The sequence below is a fragment of the Phalangium opilio genome, unplaced genomic scaffold (genome assembly GCF_054372755.1).
Source record: "Phalangium opilio isolate 3A_F unplaced genomic scaffold, DU_Popi_V2 ptg000105l_1, whole genome shotgun sequence".
NCBI lineage: Eukaryota > Metazoa > Arthropoda > Arachnida > Opiliones > Phalangiidae > Phalangium > Phalangium opilio.
Window position 1 is genome coordinate 3814225 of NW_028324207.1, and position 12657 is coordinate 3826881.

The 12657-nt window shown below is 45.5% G+C and overlaps 69 non-coding genes across 69 annotated transcripts; all 69 read right to left on the reverse strand.

Annotated features, from left to right (window-relative positions):
- Nucleotides 1–81: 81 nt before the first annotated feature.
- TRNAS-AGA (transfer RNA serine (anticodon AGA)) lies at nt 82–163 on the reverse strand. The gene has a single exon. It is a non-coding gene; the product is annotated as a tRNA-Ser (tRNA).
- Nucleotides 164–238: 75 nt separating this feature from the next.
- On the reverse strand, nt 239–320 carry TRNAS-AGA (transfer RNA serine (anticodon AGA)). The gene has a single exon. It is a non-coding gene; the product is annotated as a tRNA-Ser (tRNA).
- A 74-nt stretch (nt 321–394) lies between these two features.
- On the reverse strand, nt 395–476 carry TRNAS-UGA (transfer RNA serine (anticodon UGA)). The gene has a single exon. It is a non-coding gene; the product is annotated as a tRNA-Ser (tRNA).
- Nucleotides 477–706: 230 nt separating this feature from the next.
- On the reverse strand, nt 707–788 carry TRNAS-AGA (transfer RNA serine (anticodon AGA)). The gene has a single exon. It is a non-coding gene; the product is annotated as a tRNA-Ser (tRNA).
- A 230-nt stretch (nt 789–1018) lies between these two features.
- On the reverse strand, nt 1019–1100 carry TRNAS-AGA (transfer RNA serine (anticodon AGA)). The gene has a single exon. It is a non-coding gene; the product is annotated as a tRNA-Ser (tRNA).
- Nucleotides 1101–1175: 75 nt separating this feature from the next.
- TRNAS-AGA (transfer RNA serine (anticodon AGA)) lies at nt 1176–1257 on the reverse strand. The gene has a single exon. It is a non-coding gene; the product is annotated as a tRNA-Ser (tRNA).
- Nucleotides 1258–1330: 73 nt separating this feature from the next.
- On the reverse strand, nt 1331–1412 carry TRNAS-CGA (transfer RNA serine (anticodon CGA)). The gene has a single exon. It is a non-coding gene; the product is annotated as a tRNA-Ser (tRNA).
- Nucleotides 1413–1487: 75 nt separating this feature from the next.
- On the reverse strand, nt 1488–1569 carry TRNAS-AGA (transfer RNA serine (anticodon AGA)). The gene has a single exon. It is a non-coding gene; the product is annotated as a tRNA-Ser (tRNA).
- A 73-nt stretch (nt 1570–1642) lies between these two features.
- On the reverse strand, nt 1643–1724 carry TRNAS-CGA (transfer RNA serine (anticodon CGA)). Its single transcript has one exon. It is a non-coding gene; the product is annotated as a tRNA-Ser (tRNA).
- A 73-nt stretch (nt 1725–1797) lies between these two features.
- Nucleotides 1798–1879, reverse strand: TRNAS-CGA (transfer RNA serine (anticodon CGA)). Its single transcript has one exon. It is a non-coding gene; the product is annotated as a tRNA-Ser (tRNA).
- A 75-nt stretch (nt 1880–1954) lies between these two features.
- TRNAS-AGA (transfer RNA serine (anticodon AGA)) lies at nt 1955–2036 on the reverse strand. The gene has a single exon. It is a non-coding gene; the product is annotated as a tRNA-Ser (tRNA).
- A 74-nt stretch (nt 2037–2110) lies between these two features.
- On the reverse strand, nt 2111–2192 carry TRNAS-UGA (transfer RNA serine (anticodon UGA)). Its single transcript has one exon. It is a non-coding gene; the product is annotated as a tRNA-Ser (tRNA).
- Nucleotides 2193–2422: 230 nt separating this feature from the next.
- Nucleotides 2423–2504, reverse strand: TRNAS-AGA (transfer RNA serine (anticodon AGA)). The gene has a single exon. It is a non-coding gene; the product is annotated as a tRNA-Ser (tRNA).
- Nucleotides 2505–2579: 75 nt separating this feature from the next.
- On the reverse strand, nt 2580–2661 carry TRNAS-AGA (transfer RNA serine (anticodon AGA)). Its single transcript has one exon. It is a non-coding gene; the product is annotated as a tRNA-Ser (tRNA).
- Nucleotides 2662–2734: 73 nt separating this feature from the next.
- Nucleotides 2735–2816, reverse strand: TRNAS-AGA (transfer RNA serine (anticodon AGA)). Its single transcript has one exon. It is a non-coding gene; the product is annotated as a tRNA-Ser (tRNA).
- A 75-nt stretch (nt 2817–2891) lies between these two features.
- TRNAS-AGA (transfer RNA serine (anticodon AGA)) lies at nt 2892–2973 on the reverse strand. Its single transcript has one exon. It is a non-coding gene; the product is annotated as a tRNA-Ser (tRNA).
- A 73-nt stretch (nt 2974–3046) lies between these two features.
- TRNAS-AGA (transfer RNA serine (anticodon AGA)) lies at nt 3047–3128 on the reverse strand. Its single transcript has one exon. It is a non-coding gene; the product is annotated as a tRNA-Ser (tRNA).
- A 75-nt stretch (nt 3129–3203) lies between these two features.
- TRNAS-AGA (transfer RNA serine (anticodon AGA)) lies at nt 3204–3285 on the reverse strand. Its single transcript has one exon. It is a non-coding gene; the product is annotated as a tRNA-Ser (tRNA).
- A 73-nt stretch (nt 3286–3358) lies between these two features.
- Nucleotides 3359–3440, reverse strand: TRNAS-AGA (transfer RNA serine (anticodon AGA)). Its single transcript has one exon. It is a non-coding gene; the product is annotated as a tRNA-Ser (tRNA).
- A 75-nt stretch (nt 3441–3515) lies between these two features.
- On the reverse strand, nt 3516–3597 carry TRNAS-AGA (transfer RNA serine (anticodon AGA)). The gene has a single exon. It is a non-coding gene; the product is annotated as a tRNA-Ser (tRNA).
- A 74-nt stretch (nt 3598–3671) lies between these two features.
- TRNAS-UGA (transfer RNA serine (anticodon UGA)) lies at nt 3672–3753 on the reverse strand. Its single transcript has one exon. It is a non-coding gene; the product is annotated as a tRNA-Ser (tRNA).
- Nucleotides 3754–3826: 73 nt separating this feature from the next.
- TRNAS-CGA (transfer RNA serine (anticodon CGA)) lies at nt 3827–3908 on the reverse strand. Its single transcript has one exon. It is a non-coding gene; the product is annotated as a tRNA-Ser (tRNA).
- Nucleotides 3909–3983: 75 nt separating this feature from the next.
- TRNAS-AGA (transfer RNA serine (anticodon AGA)) lies at nt 3984–4065 on the reverse strand. Its single transcript has one exon. It is a non-coding gene; the product is annotated as a tRNA-Ser (tRNA).
- Nucleotides 4066–4139: 74 nt separating this feature from the next.
- TRNAS-UGA (transfer RNA serine (anticodon UGA)) lies at nt 4140–4221 on the reverse strand. Its single transcript has one exon. It is a non-coding gene; the product is annotated as a tRNA-Ser (tRNA).
- A 230-nt stretch (nt 4222–4451) lies between these two features.
- On the reverse strand, nt 4452–4533 carry TRNAS-AGA (transfer RNA serine (anticodon AGA)). Its single transcript has one exon. It is a non-coding gene; the product is annotated as a tRNA-Ser (tRNA).
- A 73-nt stretch (nt 4534–4606) lies between these two features.
- Nucleotides 4607–4688, reverse strand: TRNAS-UGA (transfer RNA serine (anticodon UGA)). Its single transcript has one exon. It is a non-coding gene; the product is annotated as a tRNA-Ser (tRNA).
- Nucleotides 4689–4918: 230 nt separating this feature from the next.
- TRNAS-AGA (transfer RNA serine (anticodon AGA)) lies at nt 4919–5000 on the reverse strand. Its single transcript has one exon. It is a non-coding gene; the product is annotated as a tRNA-Ser (tRNA).
- Nucleotides 5001–5075: 75 nt separating this feature from the next.
- On the reverse strand, nt 5076–5157 carry TRNAS-AGA (transfer RNA serine (anticodon AGA)). Its single transcript has one exon. It is a non-coding gene; the product is annotated as a tRNA-Ser (tRNA).
- Nucleotides 5158–5230: 73 nt separating this feature from the next.
- Nucleotides 5231–5312, reverse strand: TRNAS-CGA (transfer RNA serine (anticodon CGA)). Its single transcript has one exon. It is a non-coding gene; the product is annotated as a tRNA-Ser (tRNA).
- A 75-nt stretch (nt 5313–5387) lies between these two features.
- TRNAS-AGA (transfer RNA serine (anticodon AGA)) lies at nt 5388–5469 on the reverse strand. Its single transcript has one exon. It is a non-coding gene; the product is annotated as a tRNA-Ser (tRNA).
- A 73-nt stretch (nt 5470–5542) lies between these two features.
- TRNAS-CGA (transfer RNA serine (anticodon CGA)) lies at nt 5543–5624 on the reverse strand. Its single transcript has one exon. It is a non-coding gene; the product is annotated as a tRNA-Ser (tRNA).
- Nucleotides 5625–5699: 75 nt separating this feature from the next.
- TRNAS-AGA (transfer RNA serine (anticodon AGA)) lies at nt 5700–5781 on the reverse strand. The gene has a single exon. It is a non-coding gene; the product is annotated as a tRNA-Ser (tRNA).
- A 75-nt stretch (nt 5782–5856) lies between these two features.
- Nucleotides 5857–5938, reverse strand: TRNAS-AGA (transfer RNA serine (anticodon AGA)). The gene has a single exon. It is a non-coding gene; the product is annotated as a tRNA-Ser (tRNA).
- Nucleotides 5939–6011: 73 nt separating this feature from the next.
- TRNAS-AGA (transfer RNA serine (anticodon AGA)) lies at nt 6012–6093 on the reverse strand. Its single transcript has one exon. It is a non-coding gene; the product is annotated as a tRNA-Ser (tRNA).
- A 75-nt stretch (nt 6094–6168) lies between these two features.
- Nucleotides 6169–6250, reverse strand: TRNAS-AGA (transfer RNA serine (anticodon AGA)). The gene has a single exon. It is a non-coding gene; the product is annotated as a tRNA-Ser (tRNA).
- Nucleotides 6251–6323: 73 nt separating this feature from the next.
- TRNAS-AGA (transfer RNA serine (anticodon AGA)) lies at nt 6324–6405 on the reverse strand. The gene has a single exon. It is a non-coding gene; the product is annotated as a tRNA-Ser (tRNA).
- A 75-nt stretch (nt 6406–6480) lies between these two features.
- Nucleotides 6481–6562, reverse strand: TRNAS-AGA (transfer RNA serine (anticodon AGA)). Its single transcript has one exon. It is a non-coding gene; the product is annotated as a tRNA-Ser (tRNA).
- Nucleotides 6563–6635: 73 nt separating this feature from the next.
- TRNAS-CGA (transfer RNA serine (anticodon CGA)) lies at nt 6636–6717 on the reverse strand. The gene has a single exon. It is a non-coding gene; the product is annotated as a tRNA-Ser (tRNA).
- Nucleotides 6718–6792: 75 nt separating this feature from the next.
- Nucleotides 6793–6874, reverse strand: TRNAS-AGA (transfer RNA serine (anticodon AGA)). Its single transcript has one exon. It is a non-coding gene; the product is annotated as a tRNA-Ser (tRNA).
- Nucleotides 6875–6948: 74 nt separating this feature from the next.
- TRNAS-CGA (transfer RNA serine (anticodon CGA)) lies at nt 6949–7030 on the reverse strand. Its single transcript has one exon. It is a non-coding gene; the product is annotated as a tRNA-Ser (tRNA).
- Nucleotides 7031–7103: 73 nt separating this feature from the next.
- On the reverse strand, nt 7104–7185 carry TRNAS-CGA (transfer RNA serine (anticodon CGA)). The gene has a single exon. It is a non-coding gene; the product is annotated as a tRNA-Ser (tRNA).
- A 75-nt stretch (nt 7186–7260) lies between these two features.
- Nucleotides 7261–7342, reverse strand: TRNAS-AGA (transfer RNA serine (anticodon AGA)). Its single transcript has one exon. It is a non-coding gene; the product is annotated as a tRNA-Ser (tRNA).
- Nucleotides 7343–7416: 74 nt separating this feature from the next.
- On the reverse strand, nt 7417–7498 carry TRNAS-UGA (transfer RNA serine (anticodon UGA)). The gene has a single exon. It is a non-coding gene; the product is annotated as a tRNA-Ser (tRNA).
- A 230-nt stretch (nt 7499–7728) lies between these two features.
- Nucleotides 7729–7810, reverse strand: TRNAS-AGA (transfer RNA serine (anticodon AGA)). Its single transcript has one exon. It is a non-coding gene; the product is annotated as a tRNA-Ser (tRNA).
- Nucleotides 7811–7883: 73 nt separating this feature from the next.
- TRNAS-UGA (transfer RNA serine (anticodon UGA)) lies at nt 7884–7965 on the reverse strand. The gene has a single exon. It is a non-coding gene; the product is annotated as a tRNA-Ser (tRNA).
- A 230-nt stretch (nt 7966–8195) lies between these two features.
- TRNAS-AGA (transfer RNA serine (anticodon AGA)) lies at nt 8196–8277 on the reverse strand. Its single transcript has one exon. It is a non-coding gene; the product is annotated as a tRNA-Ser (tRNA).
- Nucleotides 8278–8507: 230 nt separating this feature from the next.
- Nucleotides 8508–8589, reverse strand: TRNAS-AGA (transfer RNA serine (anticodon AGA)). Its single transcript has one exon. It is a non-coding gene; the product is annotated as a tRNA-Ser (tRNA).
- A 75-nt stretch (nt 8590–8664) lies between these two features.
- Nucleotides 8665–8746, reverse strand: TRNAS-AGA (transfer RNA serine (anticodon AGA)). The gene has a single exon. It is a non-coding gene; the product is annotated as a tRNA-Ser (tRNA).
- Nucleotides 8747–8819: 73 nt separating this feature from the next.
- Nucleotides 8820–8901, reverse strand: TRNAS-CGA (transfer RNA serine (anticodon CGA)). The gene has a single exon. It is a non-coding gene; the product is annotated as a tRNA-Ser (tRNA).
- Nucleotides 8902–8976: 75 nt separating this feature from the next.
- On the reverse strand, nt 8977–9058 carry TRNAS-AGA (transfer RNA serine (anticodon AGA)). The gene has a single exon. It is a non-coding gene; the product is annotated as a tRNA-Ser (tRNA).
- Nucleotides 9059–9131: 73 nt separating this feature from the next.
- Nucleotides 9132–9213, reverse strand: TRNAS-CGA (transfer RNA serine (anticodon CGA)). Its single transcript has one exon. It is a non-coding gene; the product is annotated as a tRNA-Ser (tRNA).
- A 75-nt stretch (nt 9214–9288) lies between these two features.
- Nucleotides 9289–9370, reverse strand: TRNAS-AGA (transfer RNA serine (anticodon AGA)). The gene has a single exon. It is a non-coding gene; the product is annotated as a tRNA-Ser (tRNA).
- Nucleotides 9371–9445: 75 nt separating this feature from the next.
- TRNAS-AGA (transfer RNA serine (anticodon AGA)) lies at nt 9446–9527 on the reverse strand. Its single transcript has one exon. It is a non-coding gene; the product is annotated as a tRNA-Ser (tRNA).
- A 73-nt stretch (nt 9528–9600) lies between these two features.
- On the reverse strand, nt 9601–9682 carry TRNAS-AGA (transfer RNA serine (anticodon AGA)). Its single transcript has one exon. It is a non-coding gene; the product is annotated as a tRNA-Ser (tRNA).
- A 75-nt stretch (nt 9683–9757) lies between these two features.
- Nucleotides 9758–9839, reverse strand: TRNAS-AGA (transfer RNA serine (anticodon AGA)). The gene has a single exon. It is a non-coding gene; the product is annotated as a tRNA-Ser (tRNA).
- A 73-nt stretch (nt 9840–9912) lies between these two features.
- On the reverse strand, nt 9913–9994 carry TRNAS-AGA (transfer RNA serine (anticodon AGA)). The gene has a single exon. It is a non-coding gene; the product is annotated as a tRNA-Ser (tRNA).
- A 75-nt stretch (nt 9995–10069) lies between these two features.
- On the reverse strand, nt 10070–10151 carry TRNAS-AGA (transfer RNA serine (anticodon AGA)). The gene has a single exon. It is a non-coding gene; the product is annotated as a tRNA-Ser (tRNA).
- Nucleotides 10152–10224: 73 nt separating this feature from the next.
- On the reverse strand, nt 10225–10306 carry TRNAS-CGA (transfer RNA serine (anticodon CGA)). Its single transcript has one exon. It is a non-coding gene; the product is annotated as a tRNA-Ser (tRNA).
- A 75-nt stretch (nt 10307–10381) lies between these two features.
- On the reverse strand, nt 10382–10463 carry TRNAS-AGA (transfer RNA serine (anticodon AGA)). The gene has a single exon. It is a non-coding gene; the product is annotated as a tRNA-Ser (tRNA).
- Nucleotides 10464–10537: 74 nt separating this feature from the next.
- Nucleotides 10538–10619, reverse strand: TRNAS-CGA (transfer RNA serine (anticodon CGA)). Its single transcript has one exon. It is a non-coding gene; the product is annotated as a tRNA-Ser (tRNA).
- A 75-nt stretch (nt 10620–10694) lies between these two features.
- TRNAS-AGA (transfer RNA serine (anticodon AGA)) lies at nt 10695–10776 on the reverse strand. The gene has a single exon. It is a non-coding gene; the product is annotated as a tRNA-Ser (tRNA).
- A 73-nt stretch (nt 10777–10849) lies between these two features.
- Nucleotides 10850–10931, reverse strand: TRNAS-UGA (transfer RNA serine (anticodon UGA)). Its single transcript has one exon. It is a non-coding gene; the product is annotated as a tRNA-Ser (tRNA).
- Nucleotides 10932–11161: 230 nt separating this feature from the next.
- Nucleotides 11162–11243, reverse strand: TRNAS-AGA (transfer RNA serine (anticodon AGA)). The gene has a single exon. It is a non-coding gene; the product is annotated as a tRNA-Ser (tRNA).
- A 73-nt stretch (nt 11244–11316) lies between these two features.
- On the reverse strand, nt 11317–11398 carry TRNAS-UGA (transfer RNA serine (anticodon UGA)). Its single transcript has one exon. It is a non-coding gene; the product is annotated as a tRNA-Ser (tRNA).
- A 206-nt stretch (nt 11399–11604) lies between these two features.
- Nucleotides 11605–11686, reverse strand: TRNAS-AGA (transfer RNA serine (anticodon AGA)). Its single transcript has one exon. It is a non-coding gene; the product is annotated as a tRNA-Ser (tRNA).
- A 72-nt stretch (nt 11687–11758) lies between these two features.
- TRNAS-UGA (transfer RNA serine (anticodon UGA)) lies at nt 11759–11840 on the reverse strand. The gene has a single exon. It is a non-coding gene; the product is annotated as a tRNA-Ser (tRNA).
- A 230-nt stretch (nt 11841–12070) lies between these two features.
- Nucleotides 12071–12152, reverse strand: TRNAS-AGA (transfer RNA serine (anticodon AGA)). The gene has a single exon. It is a non-coding gene; the product is annotated as a tRNA-Ser (tRNA).
- Nucleotides 12153–12225: 73 nt separating this feature from the next.
- TRNAS-UGA (transfer RNA serine (anticodon UGA)) lies at nt 12226–12307 on the reverse strand. The gene has a single exon. It is a non-coding gene; the product is annotated as a tRNA-Ser (tRNA).
- A 230-nt stretch (nt 12308–12537) lies between these two features.
- On the reverse strand, nt 12538–12619 carry TRNAS-AGA (transfer RNA serine (anticodon AGA)). The gene has a single exon. It is a non-coding gene; the product is annotated as a tRNA-Ser (tRNA).
- Nucleotides 12620–12657: the final 38 nt, after the last annotated feature.

Below are 12657 nucleotides of genomic sequence, written 5' to 3' on the forward strand. Positions count from 1 at the left end.
GACTGCTTCGATTAACCGAGACTACTCAGAAATCTGTGAAACCACCAAAGGTATTATTGAAATAAAAAATCTTTGCTCAATCGCAGTCGGCAGGACTCGAACCTGCGCGGGAATATCCCAACAGATTTCTAGTCTGTCGCCTTAACCACTCGGACACGACTGCTGCTGTTAACTGAGACCACTCAAAAATCTGTGAAACTACTAAAGGCATTATTGAAATAAAAAATCTCTGCTCAATCGCAGTCGGCAGGATTCGAACCTGCGCGGGAATATCCCAACAGATTTCTAGTCTGTCGCCTTAACCACTCGGCCACGACTGCTTCTCTTAAGCGAGTCCACTCAAAAAATTGTGGAACTACTAAAGCTATCATTGGAATAAGTATGTGTGTTCGAACGCAGTCGGCAGGATTCGAACCTGCGCGGGAATATCCCAACAGATTTCAAGTCTGTCGCCTTAACCACTCGGCCACGACTGCTTCTGTTAACCGAGACCACTAAAAAATTGTGGAACTACTAAAGCTATCATTGGAATAAGTATGTGAGTTCGAACGCAGTCGGCAGGAATCCAACCTGCGAGGGAATATCCCAACAGATTTCGAGTCTGTCGCCTTAAGCACTCGTCCACGACTGCTTCGATTAACCGAGACTACTCAGAAATCTGTGAAACCTCCAAAGGTATTATTGAAATAAAAAATCTTTGCTCAATCGCAGTCGGCAGGATTCGAACCTGCGCGGGAATATCCCAACAGATTTCTAGTCTGTCGCCTTAACCATTCGGCCACGACTGCTTCTGTTAACCGAGACCACTAAAAAATTGTGGAACTACTAAAGCTATCATTGGAATAAGTATGTGAGTTCGAACGCTGTCGGCAGGAATCGAACCTGCGAGGGAATATCCCAACAGATTTCGAGTCTGTCGCCTTAAGCACTCGTCCACGACTGCTTCGATTAACCGAGACTACTCAGAAATCTGTGAAACCACCAAAGGTATTATTGAAATAAAAAATCTTTGCTCAATCGCAGTCGGCAGGATTCGAACCTGTGCGGGAATATCCCAACAGATTTCTAGCCTGTCGCCTTAACCACTCGGCCACAACTGCTGCTGTTAACTGAGACCACTCAAAAATCTGTGAAACTACTAAAGGCATTATTGAAATAAAAAATCTTTGCTCAATCGCAGTCGGCAGGATTCGAACCTACGCGGGAATATCCCAACAGATTTCTAGTCTGTCGCCGTAACCACTCGGCCACGACTGCTTCTGATAACCGAGACCACTCAAAAAGAGTGGAACTACTAAAGCTATCATTGGAATAAGTATGCTAGCTCGAACGCAGTCGACAGGATTCGAACCTGCGCGGGAATATCCCTACAGATTTCGAGTCTGTCGCCTTAACCACTCGTCCACGACTGCTTCGATTAACCGAGACTACTCAGAAATCTGTGAAACCACCAAAGGTATTATTGAAATAAAAAATCTTTGCTCAATCGCAGTCGGCAGGATTGGAACCTGCGCGGGAATATCCCAACAGATTTCTAGTCTGTCGCCTTGACAACTCGGCCACGACTGCTTCTGTTAACCGATACCACTAAAAAAGTGTGGAAATACTAAAGCTATTATTGGAATAAGAATGTTTGTTCGAACGCAGTCGGCAGGATTCGAACCTGTGCGGGAATATCCCAACAGATTTCGAGTCTGTCGCCTTAACCACTCGGCCACGACCGCTTCTGTTAACCGAGAACACTAAAAAATTGTGGAACTACTAAAGCTATCATTGGAAAAAGTATGTGAGTTCGAACGCAGTCGGCAGGAATCGAACCTGCGAGGGAATATCCCAACAGATTTCGAGTCTGTCGCCTTAAGCACTCGTCCACGACTGCTTCGATTTACCGAGACTACTCAGAAATCTGTGAAATCACCAAAGGTATTATTGAAATAAAAAATCTTTGCTCAATCGCAGTCGGCAGGATTCGAACCTGCGCGGGAATATCCCAACAGATTTCTAGTCTGTCGCCTTAACCACTCGGCCACGACTGCTTCTCTTAAGCGAGTCCACTCAAAAAATTGTGGAACTACTAAAGCTATCATTGGAATAAGTATGTGTGTTCGAACGCAGTCGGCAGGATTCGAACCTGCGCGGGAATATCCCAACAGATTTCAAGTCTGTCGCCTTAACCACTCGGCCACGACTGCTTCTGTTAACCGAGACCACTAAAAAATTGTGGAACTACTAAAGCTATCATTGGAATAAGTATGTGAGTTCGAACGCAGTCGGCAGGAATCCAACCTGCGAGGGAATATCCCAACAGATTTCGAGTCTGTCGCCTTAAGCACTCGTCCACGACTGCTTCGATTAACCGAGACTACTCAGAAATCTGTGAAACCACCAAAGGTATTATTGAAATAAAAAATCTTTGCTCAATCGCAGTCGGCAGGATTCGAACCTGCGCGGGAATATCCCAACAGATTTCTAGTCTGTCGCCTTAACCACTCGGCCATGACTGCTGCTGTTAACTGAGACCACTCAAAAATCTGTGAAACTACTAAAGGCATTATTGAAATAAAAAATCTTTGCTCAATCGCAGTCGGCAGGATTCGAACCTACGCGGGAATATCCCAACAGATTTCTAGTCTGTCGCCTTAACCACTCGGCCACGACTGCTTCTGATAACCGAGACCACTCAAAAAGTGTGGAACTACTAAAGCTATCATTGGAATAAGTATGCTAGCACGAACGCAGTCGGCAGGATTCGAACCTGCGCGGGAATATCCCAACAGATTTCTAGTCTGTCGCCTTAACCACTCGGCCACGACTGCTGCTGTTAACTGAGACCACTCAAAAATCTGTGAAACTACTAAAGGCATTATTGAAATAAAAAATCTCTGCTCAATCGCAGTCGGCAGGATTCGAACCTACGCGGGAATATCCCAACAGATTTCTAGTCTGTCGCCTTAACCACTCGGCCACGACTGCTTCTGATAACCGAGACCACTCAAAAAATGTGGAACTACTAAAGCTATCATTGGAATAAGTATGCTAGCTCGAACGCAGTCGGCAGGATTCGAACCTGCGCGGGAATATCCCAACAGATTTCTAGTCTGTCGCCTTAACCACTCGGCCACGACTGCTGCTGTTAACTGAGACCACTCAAAAATCTGTGAAACTACTAAAGGCATTATTGAAATAAAAAATCTCTGCTCAATCGCAGTCGGCAGGATTCGAACCTACGCGGGAATATCCCAACAGATTTCTAGTCTGTCGCCTTAACCACTCGGCCACGACTGCTTCTGATAACCGAGACCACTCAAAAAATGTGGAACTACTAAAGCTATCATTGGAATAAGTATGCTAGCTCGAACGCAGTCGGCAGGATTCGAACCTGCGCGGGAATATCCCAACAGATTTCTAGTCTGTCGCCTTAACCACTCGGCCACGACTGCTGCTGTTAACTGAGACCACTCAAAAATCTGTGAAACTACTAAAGGCATTATTGAAATAAAAAATCTCTGCTCAATCGCAGTCGGCAGGATTCGAACCTACGCGGGAATATCCCAACAGATTTCTAGTCTGTCGCCTTGACAACTAGGCCACGACTGGTTCTGTTAACCGAGACCACTCAAAAAAGTGTGGAACTACTAAAGCTTTTATTGGAATAAGAATGTTTGTTCGAACACAGTCGGCAGGATTCGAACCAGCGCGGGAATATCCCAACAGATTTCAAGTCTGTCGCCTTAACCACTCGGCCACGACTGCTTCTGTTAACCGAGACCACTAAAAAATTGTGGAACTACTAAAGCTATCATTGGAAAAAGTATGTTAGTTCGAACGCAGTCGGCAGGAATCGAACCTGCGAGGGAATATCCCAACAGATTTCGAGTCTGTCGCCTTAAGCGCTCGTCCACGACTGCTTCGATTAACCGAGACTACTCAGAAATCTGTGAAACCACCAAAGGTATTATTGAAATAAAAAATCTTTGCTCAATCGCAGTCGGCAGGATTCGAACCTGCGCGGGAATATCCCAACAGATTTCTAGTCTGTCGCCTTAACCACTCGGCCACGACTGCTTCCCTTAAGCGAGTCCACTCAAAAAATTGTGGAACTACTAAAGCTATCATTGGAATAAGTATGTGTGTTCGAACGCAGTCGGCAGGATTCGAACCTGCGCGGGAATATCCCAACAGATTTCAAGTCTGTCGCCTTAACCACTCGGCCACGACTGCTTCTGTTAACCGAGACCACTAAAAAATTGTGGAACTACTAAAGCTATCATTGGAATAAGTATGTGAGTTCGAACGCAGTCGGCAGGAATCCAACCTGCGAGGGAATATCCCAACAGATTTCGAGTCTGTCGCCTTAAGCACTCGTCCACGACTGCTTCGATTAACCGAGACTACTCAGAAATCTGTGAAACCACCAAAGGTATTATTGAAATAAAAAATCTTTGCTCAATCGCAGTCGGCAGGATTGGAACCTGCGCGGGAATATCCCAACAGATTTCTAGTCTGTCGCCTTGACAACTCGGCCACGACTGCTTCTGTTAACCGATACCACTAAAAAAATGTGGAAATACTAAAGCTATTATTGGAATAAGAATGTTTGTTCGAACGCAGTCGGCAGGATTCGAACCTGTGCGGGAATATCCCAACAGATTTCAAGTCTGTCGCCTTAACCACTCGGCCACGACCGCTTCTGTTAACCGAGAACACTAAAAAATTGTGGAACTACTAAAGCTATCATTGGAATAAGTATGTGAGTTCGAACGCAGTCGGCAGGAATCCAACCTGCGAGGGAATATCCCAACAGATTTCGAGTCTGTTGCCTTAAGCACTCGTCCACGACTGCTTCGATTAACCGAGACTACTCAGAAATCTGTGAAACCACCAAAGGTATTATTGAAATAAAAAATCTTTGCTCAATCGCAGTCGGCAGGATTGGAACCTGCGCGGGAATATCCCAACAGATTTCTAGCCTGTCGCCTTAACCACTCGGCCACGACTGCTGCTGTTAACTGAGACCACTCAAAAATCTGTGAAACTACTAAAGGCATTATTGAAATAAAAAATCTTTGCTCAATCGCAGTCGGCAGGATTCGAACCTACGCGGGAATATCCCAACAGATTTCTAGTCTGTCGCCGTAACCACTCGGTCACGACTGCTTCTGATAACCGAGACCACTCAAAAAGAGTGGAACTACTAAAGCTATCATTGGAATAAGTATGCTAGCTCGAACGCAGTCGACAGGATTCGAACCTGCGCGGGAATATCCCTACAGATTTCGAGTCTGTCGCCTTAACCACTCGTCCACGACTGCTTCGATTAACCGAGACTACTCAGAAATCTGTGAAACCACCAAAGGTATTATTGAAATAAAAAATCTTTGCTCAATCGCAGTCGGCAGGATTGGAACCTGCGCGGGAATATCCCAACAGATTTCTAGTCTGTCGCCTTGACAACTCGGCCACGACTGCTTCTGTTAACCGATACCACTAAAAAAGTGTGGAAATACTAAAGCTATTATTGGAATAAGAATGTTTGTTCGAACGCAGTCGGCAGGAATCGAACCTGCGAGGGAATATCCCAACAGATTTCGAGTCTGTCGCCTTAAGCACTCGTCCACGACTGCTTCGATTTACCGAGACTACTCAGAAATCTGTGAAATCACCAAAGGTATTATTGAAATAAAAAATCTTTGCTCAATCGCAGTCGGCAGGATTCGAACCTGCGCGGGAATATCCCAACAGATTTCTAGTCTGTCGCCTTAACCACTCGGCCATGACTGCTGCTGTTAACTGAGACCACTCAAAAATCTGTGAAACTACTAAAGGCATTATTGAAATAAAAAATCTTTGCTCAATCGCAGTTGGCAGGATTCGAACCTACGCGGGAATATCCCAACAGATTTCTAGTCTGTCGCCTTAACCACTCGGCCACGACTGCTTCTGATAACCGAGACCACTCAAAAAGTGTGGAACTACTAAAGCTATCATTGGAATAAGTATGCTAGCTCGAACGCAGTCGGCAGGATTCGAACCTGCGCGGGAATATCCCAACAGATTTCTAGTCTGTCGCCTTAACCACTCGGCCACGACTGCTGCTGTTAACTGAGACCACTCAAAAATCTGTGAAACTACTAAAGGCATTATTGAAATAAAAAATCTCTGCTCAATCGCAGTCGGCAGGATTCGAACCTACGCGGGAATATCCCAAAAGATTTCTAGTCTGTCGCCTTAACCACTCGGCCACGACTGCTTCTGATAACCGAGACCACTCAAAAAATGTGGAACTACTAAAGCTATCATTGGAATAAGTATGCTAGCTCGAACGCAGTCGGCAGGATTCGAACCTGCGCGGGAATATCCCAACAGATTTCTAGTCTGTCGCCTTAACCACTCGGCCACGACTGCTGCTGTTAACTGAGACCACTCAAAAATCTGTGAAACTACTAAAGGCATTATTGAAATAAAAAATCTCTGCTCAATCGCAGTCGGCAGGATTCGAACCTACGCGGGAATATCCCAACAGATTTCTAGTCTGTCGCCTTAACCACTCGGCCACGACTGCTTCTGATAACCGAGACCACTCAAAAAGTGTGGAACTACTAAAGCTATCATTGGAATAAGTATGCTAGCTCGAACGCAGTCGACAGGATTCGAACCTGCGCGGGAATATCCCTACAGATTTCGAGTCTGTCGCCTTAACCACTCGTCCACGACTGCTTCGATTAACCGAGACTACTCAGAAATCTGTGAAACCACCAAAGGTATTATTGAAATAAAAAATCTTTGCTCAATCGCAGTCGGCAGGATTGGAACCTGCGCGGGAATATCCCAACAGATTTCTAGTCTGTCGCCTTGACAACTCGGCCACGACTGGTTCTGTTAACCGAGACCACTCAAAAAAGTGTGGAACTACTAAAGCTTTTATTGGAATAAGAATGTTTGTTCGAACACAGTCGGCAGGATTCGAACCAGCGCGGGAATATCCCAACAGATTTCGAGTCTGTCGCCTTAACCACTCGGCCACGACTGCTTCTGTTAACCGAGACCACTAAAAAATTGTGGAACTACTAAAGCTATCATTGGAAAAAGTATGTTAGTTCGAACGCAGTCGGCAGGAATCGAACCTGCGAGGGAATATCCCAACAGATTTCGAGTCTGTCGCCTTAAGCGCTCGTCCACGACTGCTTCGATTAACCGAGACTACTCAGAAATCTGTGAAACCACCAAAGGTATTATTGAAATAAAAAATCTTTGCTCAATCGCAGTCGGCAGGATTCGAACCTGCGCGGGAATATCCCAACAGATTTCTAGTCTGTCGCCTTAACCACTCGGCCACGACTGCTTCTCTTAAGCGAGTCCACTCAAAAAATAGTGGAACTACTAAAGCTATCATTGGAATAAGTATGTGTGTTCGAACGCAGTCGGCAGGATTCGAACCTGCGCGGGAATATCCCAACAGATTTCAAGTCTGTCGCCTTAACCACTCGGCCACGACTGCTTCTGTTAACCGAGACCACTAAAAAATTGTGGAACTACTAAAGCTATCATTGGAATAAGTATGTGAGTTCGAACGCAGTCGGCAGGAATCCAACCTGCGAGGGAATATCCCAACAGATTTCGAGTCTGTCGCCTTAAGCACTCGTCCACGACTGCTTCGATTAACCGAGACTACTCAGAAATCTGTGAAACCACCAAAGGTATTATTGAAATAAAAAATCTTTGCTCAATCGCAGTCGGCAGGATTGGAACCTGCGCGGGAATATCCCAACAGATTTCTAGTCTGTCGCCTTGACAACTCGGCCACGACTGCTTCTGTTAACCGATACCACTAAAAAAATGTGGAAATACTAAAGCTATTATTGGAATAAGAATGTTTGTTCGAACGCAGTCGGCAGGATTCGAACCTGTGCGGGAATATCCCAACAGATTTCAAGTCTGTCGCCTTAACCACTCGGCCACGACCGCTTCTGTTAACCGAGAACACTAAAAAATTGTGGAACTACTAAAGCTATCATTGGAATAAGTATGTGAGTTCGAACGCAGTCGGCAGGAATCCAACCTGCGAGGGAATATCCCAACAGATTTCGAGTCTGTTGCCTTAAGCACTCGTCCACGACTGCTTCGATTAACCGAGACTACTCAGAAATCTGTGAAACCACCAAAGGTATTATTGAAATAAAAAATCTTTGCTCAATCGCAGTCGGCAGGATTGGAACCTGCGCGGGAATATCCCAACAGATTTCTAGCCTGTCGCCTTAACCACTCGGCCACGACTGCTGCTGTTAACCGAGAACACTAAAAAATTGTGGAACTACTAAAGCTATCATTGGAATAAGTATGTGAGTTCGAACGCAGTCGGCAGGAATCCAACCTGCGAGGGAATATCCCAACAGATTTCGAGTCTGTTGCCTTAAGCACTCGTCCACGACTGCTTCGATTAACCGAGACTACTCAGAAATCTGTGAAACCACCAAAGGTATTATTGAAATAAAAAATCTTTGCTCAATCGCAGTCGGCAGGATTGGAACCTGCGCGGGAATATCCCAACAGATTTCTAGCCTGTCGCCTTAACCACTCGGCCACGACTGCTGCTGTTAACTGAGACCACTCAAAAATCTGTGAAACTACTAAAGGCATTATTGAAATAAAAAATCTTTGCTCAATCGCAGTCGGCAGGATTCGAACCTACGCGGGAATATCCCAACAGATTTCTAGTCTGTCGCCGTAACCACTCGGCCACGACTGCTTCTGATAACCGAGACCACTCAAAAAGAGTGGAACTACTAAAGCTATCATTGGAATAAGTATGCTAGCTCGAACGCAGTCGACAGGATTCGAACCTGCGCGGGAATATCCCTACAGATTTCGAGTCTGTCGCCTTAACCACTCGTCCACGACTGCTTCGATTAACCGAGACTACTCAGAAATCTGTGAAACCACCAAAGGTATTATTGAAATAAAAAATCTTTGCTCAATCGCAGTCGGCAGGATTGGAACCTGCGCGGGAATATCCCAACAGATTTCTAGTCTGTCGCCTTGACAACTCGGCCACGACTGCTTCTGTTAACCGATACCACTAAAAAAGTGTGGAAATACTAAAGCTATTATTGGAATAAGAATGTTTGTTCGAACGCAGTCGGCAGGAATCGAACCTGCGAGGGAATATCCCAACAGATTTCGAGTCTGTCGCCTTAAGCACTCGTCCACGACTGCTTCGATTTACCGAGACTACTCAGAAATCTGTGAAATCACCAAAGGTATTATTGAAATAAAAAATCTTTGCTCAATCGCAGTCGGCAGGATTCGAACCTGCGCGGGAATATCCCAACAGATTTCTAGTCTGTCGCCTTAACCACTCGGCCATGACTGCTGCTGTTAACTGAGACCACTCAAAAATCTGTGAAACTACTAAAGGCATTATTGAAATAAAAAATCTTTGCTCAATCGCAGTTGGCAGGATTCGAACCTACGCGGGAATATCCCAACAGATTTCTAGTCTGTCGCCTTAACCACTCGGCCACGACTGCTTCTGATAACCGAGACCACTCAAAAAGTGTGGAACTACTAAAGCTATCATTGGAATAAGTATGCTAGCTCGAACGCAGTCGGCAGGATTCGAACCTGCGCGGGAATATCCCAACAGATTTCTAGTCTGTCGCCTTAACCACTCGGCCACGACTGCTGCTGTTAACTGAGACCACTCAAAAATCTGTGAAACTACTAAAGGCATTATTGAAATAAAAAATCTCTGCTCAATCGCAGTCGGCAGGATTCGAACCTACGCGGGAATATCCCAAAAGATTTCTAGTCTGTCGCCTTAACCACTCGGCCACGACTGCTTCTGATAACCGAGACCACTCAAAAAATGTGGAACTACTAAAGCTATCATTGGAATAAGTATGCTAGCTCGAACGCAGTCGGCAGGATTCGAACCTGCGCGGGAATATCCCAACAGATTTCTAGTCTGTCGCCTTAACCACTCGGCCACGACTGCTGCTGTTAACTGAGACCACTCAAAAATCTGTGAAACTACTAAAGGCATTATTGAAATAAAAAATCTCTGCTCAATCGCAGTCGGCAGGATTCGAACCTACGCGGGAATATCCCAACAGATTTCTAGTCTGTCGCCTTAACCACTCGGCCACGACTGCTTCTGATAACCGAGACCACTCAAAAAGTGTGGAACTACTAAAGCTATCATTGGAATAAGTATGCTAGCTCGAACGCAGTCGACAGGATTCGAACCTGCGCGGGAATATCCCTACAGATTTCGAGTCTGTCGCCTTAACCACTCGTCCACGACTGCTTCGATTAACCGAGACTACTCAGAAATCTGTGAAACCACCAAAGGTATTATTGAAATAAAAAATCTTTGCTCAATCGCAGTCGGCAGGATTGGAACCTGCGCGGGAATATCCCAACAGATTTCTAGTCTGTCGCCTTGACAACTCGGCCACGACTGGTTCTGTTAACCGAGACCACTCAAAAAAGTGTGGAACTACTAAAGCTATCATTGGAAAAAGTATGTTAGTTCGAACGCAGTCGGCAGGAATCGAACCTGCGAGGGAATATCCCAACAGATTTCGAGTCTGTCGCCTTAAGCGCTCGTCCACGACTGCTTCGATTAACCGAGACTACTCAGAAATCTGTGAAACCACCAAAGGTATTATTGAAATAAAAAATCTTTGCTCAATCGCAGTCGGCAGGATTCGAACCTGCGCGGGAATATCCCAACAGATTTCTAGTCTGTCGCCTTAACCACTCGGCCACGACTGCTTCTGTTAACCGAGACCACTAAAAAATTGTGGAACTACTAAAGCTATCATTGGAAAAAGTATGTTAGTTCGAACGCAGTCGGCAGGATTCGAACCTGCGCGGGAATATCCCAACAGATTTCAAGTCTGTCGCCTTAACCACTCGGCCACGACTGCTTCTGTTAACCGAGACCACTAAAAAATTGTGGAACTACTAAAGCTATCATTGGAATAAGTATGTGAGTTCGAACGCAGTCGGCAGGAATCCAACCTGCGAGGGAATATCCCAACAGATTTCGAGTCTGTCGCCTTAAGCACTCGTCCACGACTGCTTCGATTAACCGAGACTACTCAGAAATCTGTGAAACCACCAAAGGTATTATTGAAATAAAAAATCTTTGCTCAATCGCAGTCGGCAGGATTGGAACCTGCGCGGGAATATCCCAACAGATTTCTAGTCTGTCGCCTTGACAACTCGGCCACGACTGCTTCTGTTAACCGATACCACTAAAAAAGTGTGGAAATACTAAAGCTATTATTGGAATAAGAATGTTTGTTCGAACGCAGTCGGCAGGATTCGAACCTGTGCGGGAATATCCCAACAGATTTCAAGTCTGTCGCCTTAACCACTCGGCCACGACCGCTTCTGTTAACCGAGAACACTAAAAAATTGTGGAACTACTAAAGCTATCATTGGAATAAGTATGTGAGTTCGAACGCAGTCGGCAGGAATCCAACCTGCGAGGGAATATCCCAACAGATTTCGAGTCTGTTGCCTTAAGCACTCGTCCACGACTGCTTCGATTAACCGAGACTACTCAGAAATCTGTGAAACCACCAAAGGTATTATTGAAGTCGGCAGGATTGGAACCTGCGCGGGAATATCCCAAAAGATTTCTAGTCTGTCGCCTTGACAACTCGGCCACGACTGCTTCTGTTAACCGATACCACTAAAAAGTGTGGAAATACTAAAGCTATTATTGGAATAAGAATGTTTGTTCGAACGCAGTCGGCAGGATTCGAACCTGTGCGGAAATATCCCAACAGATTTCAAGTCTGTCGCCTTAACCACTCGGCCACGACCGCTTCTGTTAACCGAGAACACTAAAAAATTGTGGAACTACTAAAGCTATCATTGGAATAAGTATGTGAGTTCGAACGCAGTCGGCAGGAATCCAACCTGCGAGGGAATATCCCAACAGATTTCGAGTCTGTCGCCTTAAGCACTCGTCCACGACTGCTTCGATTAACCGAGACTACTCAGAAATCTGTGAAACCACCAAAGGTATTATTGAAATAAAAAATCTTTGCTCAATCGCAGTTGGCAGGATTGGAACCTGCGCGGGAATATCCCAACAGATTTCTAGTCTGTCGCCTTGACAACTCGGCCACGACTGCTTCTGTTAACCGATACCACTAAAAAAGTGTGGAAATACTAAAGCTATTATTGGAATAAGAATGTTTGTTCGAACGCAGTCGGCAGGATTCGAACCTGTGCGGGAATATCCAAACAGATTTCAAGTCTGTCGCCTTAACCACTCGGCCACGACCGCTTCTGTTAACCGAGAACACTAAAAAATTGTGGAACTACTAAAGCTATCATTGGAATAAGTATGTGAGTTCGAACGCAGTCGGCAGGAATCGAACCTGCGAGGGAATATCCCAAGAGATTTCGAGTCTGTCGCCTTAAGCACTCGTCCACGACTGCTTCGATTAACCGAGACTACTCAGAAATCTGTGAAACCACCAAAGGTATTATTGAAATAAAAAATCTTTGCTCAATCGCAGTCGGCAGGATTCGAACCTGCGCGGGAATATCCCAACAGATTTCTAGTCTGTCGCCTTAACCACTCGGCCACGACTGCTTCTGATAACCGAGACCACTCAAAAAATGTGGAACTAC